The 10,574-nt window shown below is 31.9% G+C and overlaps 1 protein-coding gene across 1 annotated transcript in view; it reads right to left on the bottom strand.

Moving 5' to 3' along the window:
- Positions 1 to 8,425: 8,425 nt before the first annotated feature.
- LOC106457750 (glycine receptor subunit alpha-2-like) overlaps positions 8,426 to 10,574 on the bottom strand; it is a 37,793-nt gene continuing 35,644 nt past the window's right edge. The window contains exon 9 of the mRNA XM_022383773.1: positions 8,426 to 8,712. The gene's annotated coding sequence lies outside the window, so the exon portion shown is untranslated. The remainder of the gene's footprint in view (positions 8,713 to 10,574) is intronic.

The following is a 10,574-nucleotide window of genomic DNA, read 5'->3' on the forward strand; positions in this document are numbered from 1 at the left end:
AAGCTAACTAGCTTTGTCAGGCACTGAGTTGTTGGACCGTTGAAGTAAGATAATATTTTCATAAAACCACTAATGTCCGATGAGAAACCAATAATATTTCTGGAAAGATACTAACGTTTGATGGGAATTCACTGACGTTCGAAATTTATAACTGTTCCTAGTAAAATGTCGTATATTTTCCGGTTGGTAAGGGTTAGCAAAATCACGGTTTACAGTATACACGGTTGTAACAGTTTCCTTTTTATTTTTGGCGCGTCGCCTTGGCTGTTTTTATAGGCGCTATATTTAACTGGTTACGAAGTGGATACATTGTTGATTCTTGTGTTCACGAATATTCTACAACCTTGGAGAATTGGTGGGAGTTTCGCCATACGTAATTAACACGGCAAGCTAGACACACCCTCAAATATAAACTTGTTCGAAACAAACGTTGACATTAAAATAAATATATATATAACAAATTCGTTGTAAGCAACACATATCTGATACTACAAATCACGCATATTTTTAAATACAAATTCAATCCAAACAACGTTCATACTAAAAATAAATACATAATAATAAATTCATTACAATATCACAGAATTAAACCTAAACATAAGGCAAAGGTTAATACTCTGTGTTATATTTGAACACCAAAAAGCTTCTAGCCACATTTCTGGTTACAAAGATTAACGTAACACCATAACCTCGTTATGGTTACATAGATGATCTGAATATTCTAGTATTCTCTGATTCCAGAGTTGTTGTTTTTTCTTGGTCAGAGAAATTGATCTGAATATCTAGCTCGAAAACTCTGAAAAGGTTTATTTTTTTAGTATAATATCATTGGACGAAATTACAGAATCGGTGCTTCCTTAATAATATTGGAAATTTCAGTATCTTTTGAAAAAATCCCCAGAAAAATCATCATCTTCAATACAAGAAAATCGTTTGTAAAACTGAAAATTCCTAAAATCTATAAAAGTGCTATAACAAGTGTGGGTTTGTGTAGCTCTTATAATTCCAAGTGGTTTTTGCTGAACAGCTGGTAGTCGCTTCCCTACGAGCTCGAAATCACGTGGTTATTTTTCTTTCTAAAAAGCCTCTGAAAGGTGCGACATAAAACATAAATAGGTTCATTTAAACAAACCATTTGAGACTTCTTCATATATGTATTGCTATGAATGTATATCTTTATTATCCATATTTTAAAATGTCAGTAATAAATTTGCACTAAACAAAAATGGAATTTGTAAATTCATAAAAGAAGTGAACGGAAATTTTAGGCAACCACAGGAAAAAAAAAGAATGTAATGTAGGGGCCCTGTACATACTAAAACCAGTCCTGGCTGAAAAGTTTGCAATTATTATAGAACACTGAATTGCAATTGTTAGAATACTCGATAAAACTTTCTAATGGGTCACACTAGATATATATATTTATAATAGTATGCGTAACTTACTGTATATTGTGTTGTTCTTTTTCTTTTTTTGCATTCATTTTTCTACCTTTTCATCATGCCCTGATTGGAACTGTATTTGTAGGTTTATATCGGAACGTTTATAACGTGTTGGCCACGTTTCATCCTTAGAACTTTGGGAAAAATCAACCACGTTTCCATACCTTCGGAGTAACTTTGATCTCCTCAGCGCTATGAGTTGATTAAATCGATATCATACATATATTAAAAATACACTGTGTGTTATTCTTTCTAATGTAATTTTTCTGGAATTATTCAGATCTGTGGGATTGTTATAAACACATGCAAAAAAAACAGAACACTGGGTAAAACGCGAAATAGTGGGAAAATCATTAGAGGTGTTGTGACAGTTGTAAGTTATATGAATACTTGCATAAATTTGTTCTGCTTCATGTCGGACGTTATGTAAAAAAACTCAGAAAGTAATTTGAATATTTAGTAGCGACATTCTTATGTTCTCACTTTACTGTTTCTTCATTCTATAAGCGCGACTATCAACTTGCTTTATGTATGTTATGTATTACGTGTCTGTTATATTATAAATTAAAATACCGTCATCTTCAATATAGGTTTCCATTACTCTCAAGAGATGCTTTGAAATTTCCGTGTAAGATGTTTGTATGTATTTTATATTTATTTAACGAAGTTTGTTGCTGCATAGTCTGAAACGTGTGATCACGTGACTGAATAGTTTTTTCTTTGTTGTTTTTTTTTCAACTGGCGTAACGCCCCTCGTACAAAATAATAAAGAAAAGTTTCACATTTTGCATATTGACTCGTGCATAACAGGAATTTGGTTTTGTAAGTTCGACATATTCACTATTTATTTAATAAAAAATTATATATGTTACGAAAATTGAGTCCCCAAAATGTGACAGGGAAGCAAAAGGTAGGTTTGTTTTTAAGCATATCTTATGTCATTATCTCATTTAACAATACAGGATTCAGTCTCTGATCTGTTCAATATTGTTGAAAGCCCAGAATGTGACAGGGAAGCAGAAGATAGGTTTCTTTTTAAGCATATCTTATGTCATTATTTCATTTAACAATACGGGATTCAGTCTCTGTTCTGTTCAATATTGTTGAAAGCCCAGAATGTGACAGGGAAGCAGAAGATAGGTTTGCTTTTTAAGCATATATTATGCCATTATTTCATTTAACAATACGGGATTCAGTCTCTGATCTGTTCAATATTGTTAAAAGAATATTTCTACAAAAGTGCTTAAAAACGAACCCCTCTACATAAAGTGCTCAACAGCGATTTCCTCTACATAATATCTGAGTAAATTACGATTAACTATATGATTGGTCGAACCGACAGTTATAAGAGTTAGAAATCAGCCTACGTGCATCCACTCTAATGAAAGCTTTCTCCATCATCACCAACTCCCGTTTTCCTTCTTCGTCACAGATTCGTCATGTTCTTTCCTTTTCGTTATTCTGGTTACTTATGTCATTGAAGAAGAAACAAGTTCCCCGTTGTGTATCAATCATTCTAATAGCCAACGCACAGTGTGCGTAGCTTGATAAGCTAGCTCTACGAAAATGCTTTCCATTAAGGCGACTCGTTTATTGCCGCATTTCTTGTTCGTACTTAAGCGTGTGCAGTCTAATGACTCTAGAAATACGAAACAAAATACCCTACATAAGTGTAAGAAACACATATAGCTATCATTTTTCACGGTATAGTTTTGAAAGTAAAAGGTATACCGTATAATTTCCCCCAAAAGGGGGCCGAAGACCGTTTGGAGTCGGTCACCTGTTTTAACCACTCGCAGTAGTGTGTTGTCTGTCAGTCGGTCAGTATACACTAAAATGATATCACATAAGGAACACATAACGTTGCAATTTGTACTGTCGTGACGTCATTAAAACGTGCGCATGCCATGAATCACGAGAAGAATGATGCACTCTATAGGCTACAACACAGCATGACATATGAACTTCACAAGCAAGAAATACAAGTATTTGTTACTCTTAATTTTTTTTTTTACTCTTCAAAGAGAACACTTTCGGAACCCTGCGCAAGAAATTCCAGTAGTGTACTGAACGTTCTCTATTATTTTGTTATAATTTTTCGTGTATATAATGTTTAATGATTTATTTTGACATTTTCATTTTGCTTTAGTGTCTTTAAAACTGTACAGTAGTTAAATAGGAATTTCACATTGATTTGTTTCTCGACTACTCATCACGAACATCAAAATATCTGGCTTGTTTCTTTACAGTAAAGCTTTTCGTAGTTCAAATGTAGTTCTGTTTCTCTACTACAAACCTTGACTTAACACCAAGTGGTTCAGGATTTTACCACTTCTGTTATCAAATATTTACCAAATATATTTCAAGGCGATACAGCCTCGCATCTACCTTTTATATAGAATATATTCTAATAAGCACAAGTTATTTCAGTCTCCTATATGTGATCTTAACTCTCTATTGCACGCATTATGAAAATACAGTGGGGAAAATGTTTTCTTTGAATTTCTTACTTAAATAGGTTTATATTGTACACAAAATATGTTTTTGTAAAATATAGATATACGTGGATACATTTCCTAGAAGTAACATCGTTCAATTGAAAAACCAAAAATAATTCCATGGTTTTTTTATACTGTTACCTGGAAGTAAGAGAATTCAATTATACTATTGAAGCATTGGTATTAATTAAATAATAAAGATAAATTTGCTACAATTCGCAATAGAGAGTGAAACGAGATTCACTAGTGAAGACCACGTGTTTAAATTTCCTATAGATTGTTTTATATAGAACATAATAGTTATTCCATGAGTCTACAGTCTCACATGCAGTCTTATTTGGCATTCACTGGTAAACACCACGTGTTTCAGTCTCATATACATAGCTTAAATTGACATTTGCTGTTGAACACCAAGTTTCTCAGATCCCTATATACGATCTTATTTGACATTCACAGGTGAACACCACGTGTTTCAGGTTCTATATTAGGTATAATATGACACACACAACAGTCAACACCAAGTGTTTATCTTATATATTTTCTTATTTGAGATTCACTATGTGAACACGACGCGTTCTAGTCTTCTATACATGGTCTTATTTAACAATCATTAGTACACATCACGTGTTTAGTCTTCTATACATGGTGTTATTTAACAATCATTAGTACAAACCACGTGTTTATTCTTCTATACATGGTCTTATTTAACAATCATTAGTACACATCACGTGTTTAGTCTTCTATACATGGTGTTATTTAACAATCATTAGTACAAACCACGTGTTTATTCTTCTATACGTGGTGTTATTTAACAATCATAAGTTCACACCACTTGTTTTAGTCTTCTATACATGGTCTTATTTAACAATCATTAGTACAAACCACGTGCTTTAGTCTTTATTACCTGGTGTTATTTAACAACCATTAGTACACACAACTTGTTTTAGTCATCTATACATGGTGTTATTTAACAATCATAAGTTCACACCACTGGTTTTAGTCTTCTATACATGGTGTTATTTAACAATCATAAGTTCACACCACATGTTTTAGTCTTCTATACATGGTCTTATTTAACAACCATTAGTACACACCACTTGTTTTAGTCTTCTATACATGGTGTTATTTAACAATCATTAGTACACACCACTTGTTTTAGTCTTCTATACATGGTGTTATTAAACAATCATAAGTTCACACCACTTGTTTCAGTCTACTATACATGGTCTTATTATTTAACAATCATTAATAGACACCACTGTTTTAGTCATATATACATGGTGTTATTTAACAATCATAAGTTCACACCACTTGTTTTAGTCTTCTATACATGGTGTTATGTAACAATCATTAGTACACACCATTTGTTTTAGTCATCTATACATGGTGTTATTTAGCAATCATAAGTTCACACCACTTGTTTTAGTCTTCTATACATGGTGTTATTTAACAACCCTCAGTACACACCACTTGTTTTATTCATCTATACATGGTGTTATTTAACAATCATTAGTACACACCACTTGTTTTAGTAATCTATACATGGTGTTATTTAACAATCATAAGTTCACACCACTTGTTATAGTCTTCTATATATGGTGTTATTTAACAATCATTAGTACACACCACTTGTTTTAGTCTTCTATACATGGTGTTATTTAACAATCATTACTACACACCACTTGTTGTAGTCTTCTATACATGGTGTTACTTAACAATCATTAGTACACGCCACTTGTTTTAGTCTTCTATACATGGTGTTACTTAACAAACATTACTACACACCACTTGTTTTAGTCTTCTATACATGATGTTACTTAACAACCATTACTACACACCACTTGTTTTAGTCTTTTATACATGGTGTTATTTAACAATCATTAGTATACACCACTTGTTTTAGTATTCTATACATGGTCTTGTTTAAGAATAATTAGTACACATCATTTGTTTTAATCTTCTATACATGGTTTTGTTTCACAAGCATTAGTGAACTGGCGTATTTAAGTTATCTGTACATGATCTTATTTGACATTCACTAGGGAAAACCATGTATGTGACAGTATTCTATATATTTTCGGATTTTGGTATTCACTACTGAATTTCAGGTGTTTCGGTTTCCTACACATCGTTTTATATGACACTCATTAGTAATAACCAAGTGTTTCGGTTTCCTACACATCGGTTTATAAGACGTTCGTTAGTAATAATCAGGTATTTTGGTTTCCTACACGTGGTTTTATGTGTCACCAGGTGTTCCCATTTCCTACACTTCTTATTTGCAGTATTCGTCAGTGAATACCACGAGTTTCAACCTCCTATGTGTGGTATTATGAAATATAGAAATAGTGTAGCATAAAAAATGGAGTAATGTAAATTTAATTATAAAATCTTAGGTCGATGGTTCGAGCTTACGTTGGGAGTAACGTGATTTGATAGTAACCATAACACAAAGTCAGGAGAAATTTAGCTATTTTATTAGTATATAGTTTTATATATCTGTAGCCTTTAATGATTATACAAAAGTCAGTAGATCAGCTTCTCCTGCATTGAATTAGACATTTTTTTGGTTCTAGTTCAAATCTTCTATAGAACTGTTTCTAATAATTTGTGTGTTTACGATAGAAAATTGTCTTTATGGAAATGCATTCTGACTTGAAATATTCGGACTGATTGATATGTGTATACTGTATAGTATATGACTTCACATTTAGCTAATGGAAAGCAGTACCTTGAAAACTACTTTCTCGTCTCTTTCTTTCTGTTTACTTTTCTTTGATGCAAACTAATTTCAAGAATGTAATGAAATATATCTTAAACTTTACTCCCGAGGGGTTTGTAAAAATGTAGTTCCAAAGAATAACAAATTCTTCTCCTTAGGAAATTGTGCTCCAATTAAGTACATTATGTTCTTATGGTAGATATCTTTGTTGAAATTTCAATTAAGTACATTATGTTCTAATGTTAGATATACTTGTTGAAGTTCCAATTAAGTACATTATGTTCTAATGTTAGATATACTTGTTGAAGTTCCAATTAAGTACATTATGTTCTAATGTTAGATATACTTGTTGAAGTTCCAATTAAGTACATTATGTTCTAATGTTAGATATACTTGTTGAAGTTCCAATTAAGCACACTATGTGTTTTTGTTAGACTAGTGTAAAAGCCCATTAAAAATGACAATTATAAATTTAAGTAATTCTTTAATCACCATATTTTTAGTAAAACTACGCAGAAAAATCAATTCTTATCGTGAAAAAAGTACGCGTGCACTCTAAAAGAGAGTTATAGTTATATAGGACTCTTGAGCTTTTTCATTGTATTCTACGTCAGGAAGTAGAAACATACTGCCGACATTCCAACACAAAATTTCAACTCTTTCGACTGTACAAAGGATAACAGATATTTGGTAGTAATAAACGTTTAATTTTCTTTAGGTTTTAAGACAAAGTAGGTAATATACGTGTTCAAATACCAAAAGAATATTTATTAATTAACATTTATTCACCACTTAAAACTTTTTAAACACTGCCTCTATAACGTTAGTAATAGTAGGCCTATTCGTAGTCTAATTTAAGTATTAGGCCTAATACATAAACGTAACGTAAGGCTTAGCTAAAACACTAGTTGGTAAATTTTATTTTACTTTTGACTACATAAAACTTCTAAATTAAATAATTGTGCTGTTATATCACCGAAGTTATAAAAAATTAAGAATAAAAACAAACCTTTCTAACAAATCAACATGAATATTAAGCATTCGACATAATCACCATAGTTAGCCTAAGAACAATCAGGTAATAGTTATGTTGCTAAGCGACGATGTATATTGTTGAGCATTACTAAAAAAAGTAGCGTGACAGAGTGAAAAAGGGGATAAGCCTTTTATAGTTAGTGATATCTTTGCTGAAGGTCGCACTTAGGGTAAGAAATCAGAGCCTACTTCATACAACAGGAAGTTGTTTCTAAACACCTGCTTGAAATTCAAAGTTCTCTGGTATCATCCAGAGAGACACTAGATTCTAAGACTTTAAAAAAAGTCACTTACCATTTTTGAATGGTTTTAATGAAATGAAATAAAACTGGAGTAGTTATATATTCTTAAAGAGTCTGACAAATGTAGAAAACATTTTTGTTTTTCTAAGAATCTGTAAAAGTTACTCATAATTACGACCACGTGAGCACACTCTTGTAATCAAATAAATACGCTGCACTAAAGTAAAGGATATTCCAGTTTTTATTAGGATACTGCATTCATTTAAGCATATACATAGGTAAAGCAAATATAGATATGAAATTTATCTAAACAAATTGGTAAATTTAACTGTTAATACATATGTAAATAGTTTTGTAATTTGGATATTATTTTTTCCATTTTGAAACTGATGTTTATCTAAAAATGAAATATTTCTAAGCTAACTACAAAAATTAGAATATATAGGGTAGTCTTTTTTTCTGACCTTAATTCTTAATGTGACAACATTTAATGCAGCCTTATATAAAAATCAAGTGTATTCGTGTGGCAACAGAGATAACTCAAATTAAAATTCCTTTCAGACAGAAGTCTACAACTTTAGTGGAGCTTTATCGTTGATTCACCTGTTCACGTAGCAATCCGATTTACAACACTCAACTAGATGTAGATAATTCATCATAATGAAGGTTGTTGAAAGCTGCCTTTAAATACCAGCAAACCCTTCACTGACAGCTAATAAGGTCTTGATGATGGATTGTGAAAAGCGCGTGTATGCATTTAACCACAGCATCAGCTACAAAGGAAGAGAAATAGAAGATTTATGTGACTATAAGTCTGACAGGAGCTGATGAATTTTCTCAATGGGGATTAATCAAATGTTGTTGTCTGGCATTAGTTAGAACGAACAAGTGCCCGTCAATTAGTGAAACGTAGTGAAATAATTATTACATGCTTTCACAAACAGCTTTGACTGTTCACCTATTAGATAATGATGTCCTTTCACAACCATTATACTAAACTCAGAGTTTTAAGTTAAAATAATTAATAATTAGGCAGTTATTAATTATGAACACATTACTCCTATATAGAAAGTACTTTAGAATTATCATGAATTTATCAGTGTATGTCATTAAAAATTACGTCCAAATTACCCAAGAAAGACTTGAAGTTATTAAACGTTTCATCCTTTCTCTAAATAATTTATGAGCCGTCACAGAAAACACTACAGGGTTAACTTGAGCATATATGCTCACTGGTACACTTACAAAATTTGAATTTGAGTATGCATATTCTTAAAGGTAGGATGTCCCTGCTTCTTAAAATATTCCATCCAATGTTACTGGTGGAAGTACAGGTATTATCATCTTCAAACAAACTTAAAATAAAATATCGCTAAAAAATTAACTTAGAAATAATATTGTATTTTTAATTAAAACCCATGAACTAAATGTATATAAGAAAAATCACAATGCACAGTATTTTCACTTGAACCAATCGGTGAAATTTTCCGCTTTCAGTCGTAAGGAGAGAGCGCTTTGCCTAATATTCGGGTTGCTATAGTAATGGGTACTAGCCTGGTAAACAACGCCGAGTGAACAAAAAATCGATCTTCGCAGTTCAAATTTTGTCTTAAACTAGAAGATGATAAGTTTGGAGACCACGAGAGCTGTGATATGAAACTCAGTTCTTATACATTATTGTAACGAGGCAAACATAACATTTTCTACTAAATCCTGAAAAACAAATGTTTGGTAGTACATTGTTTTGTTTTTAGGCTTAGTAAGACCAATAGGAACTTCAGAACTTAGTAGGATCAATACACACTTCAGAGCTTAGAAAGATCAATACACACTTCAGAGCTCAGTAAGGTCAGTAGGTACGTCAGAGCTAAGTAAGATCAATGCACACATCAGAACCTAGAGAGATCAATATGCACTTAGTAAGATCATTCTTCAGCAAAAGGTTACTCAAACCAAATTTTCTCTTATATAATCAAAATATCACTATATGCTATTTTCTAATGTTTTGTGTTGTTTGACAAGTAAACCCAAGAAGGGGTATAGTTTGCAGAAATACACAAACTAATGTGCTCTAATAAAACAAGTAGTACAATCCATTGCCTATTTGATCATGGACTTGTCAAGCACAAATTATATTATTTTATGGCTTAGGCATAAGGGTTCATTAAACCAAACGAATGTGGTAATGAAACGGTAAGATAGAGTCCGTAAGTGTTTACTGTTTATGGATGTTTTCCTCATCCAAATATCTAATATTGTTTCATGAAAGTCTAACAATTTAGTAATAGACAGCATGGCTAGTACTACGGTCACGTTAATGCTTAGACAACACAGGAGACCAAAACTAGAAATACTTTCATATATCTCTTTGTCATTAAAGATAGTTTTGCAACGATCTGCAGGTATCACTACGGGAGTCTTTTCACTTTGAAATAGTGATGACTGTTACTGTGGAGGCAAATCATGGGTTTCTTAAGATAACAACAAAGATCGGTGAAAGCTGTTGTAATGAATTTATCATTATATATTTATTTTAATATCAACGTTTGTTTTGATTAAATTTATATTTACAAACATACATAGCTTACACTGTTAAATATGTATTGCGAAACTCCCGCCTATTCTCCAAAGTTGT

The sequence above is a fragment of the Limulus polyphemus genome, unplaced genomic scaffold, assembly GCF_000517525.1.
Source record: "Limulus polyphemus unplaced genomic scaffold, Limulus_polyphemus-2.1.2 Scaffold369, whole genome shotgun sequence".
NCBI lineage: Eukaryota > Metazoa > Arthropoda > Merostomata > Xiphosura > Limulidae > Limulus > Limulus polyphemus.